We start from the raw sequence: 1,346 nt of genomic DNA, 5'->3' as shown, positions 1-1,346 counted from the left end.
TACAAGCAGTCTAGTTTACCCTAAAAGTGTCATTGAGATTCCTGTCTCAGAGAGATCAGGCACACATACTTATATATGTGGTTTATGGGGACACTCCATAGGTGTAATGGTTTTTATACTGTACAAACTATATATTCTATCTCCCTACATTACCCCTACCCCTAAACCCATCACAGGAAACTGTCTGCATTTTTTTAATTAAAAAAAAACACAGTTTAGTATGTTTTTTAAGCCATTTGGTTTACGAGGACACAGGAAGTCCTCATAAACCATGTATACAAGAACACACACACACACATTTGTGAATTGTGGGGACATTCCATAGGCGTAATTATTTTTATACTGTACAAACTATATATTCTATCTCCCTACATTACCCCTAAACCTACTCTAAAAACTGCTGGGTTAAAAAAACCCAAGCTGGGTAAAATATGGACAAACCCAGCAGGTTGGGTTAAAGGGCACCTATTATGCCCTCTTTCACATGATGTAATATAAGCCTCTGGTATGGTCAAGTTTCAGCTTAAAATACCCCACAAATTTGCCCCTATTTGGGGGTGAGCAAAAACATGCCTTTTATTATATTAATATATTGCCGGCTAAAAAAATAAATCCAAAATTGGTTGAAAAAAATGGCTGGGTAAAAACAACCCAATCCCTGGTTTTGTCCATATTTAGTTTTTAGAGTGCATAAACCTACCCATCACAGGAAACTGTGCACACTTTTACTTTCTCACAAAAACTCATTCTATATGATTTATAAGCCTTTTGAAAAGTGGGGACATGCTGTAATGTCCTCATAAGTCACCTCTTTTTGTAATACCCATGTCATACCAATGTCATTATACACATTTGTGTCCTGATATGTCACAAAAACATGCACACACACACACACACACACACACACACACACACACACACACACACACACACACACACACACACACACACACAACTAAATAAGCTAAAAGCTGCAATGACTGTAATCTTGGCTGTGTAAAGAATTATTTAAGTGAAAGCAGCAGTTTAGAGGCGTATGATCAGTATCGTGAGCATCTTACTAATGTACATTAGACAATCACCATCTGTTGCTCTAATCGCCGCTGAAACGCTTCAGTCATTCTGCACAATAAATGACTCTGACACAGTATGACTAGGTGAATGGGGAGCTGAATATACACTGCTCAAAAAATAAATAAAAATAAATAAAGGAACACTTTTTAATGAGAGAATATCATCAAGTCAGTTAAATAATCCCCTGGGATATTGATCTGGTCAGTTAAGTAGCAGAGGGGGTTTTTAATCAGTTTCAGCTGCTTTGGTGTCAATGAAATTAACAACAGGTG

This window comes from Chanodichthys erythropterus, chromosome 7 (assembly GCF_024489055.1).
Source record: "Chanodichthys erythropterus isolate Z2021 chromosome 7, ASM2448905v1, whole genome shotgun sequence".
Classification (NCBI taxonomy): domain Eukaryota; kingdom Metazoa; phylum Chordata; class Actinopteri; order Cypriniformes; family Xenocyprididae; genus Chanodichthys; species Chanodichthys erythropterus.
Note: the sequence above shows the minus strand (reverse complement) of the source record.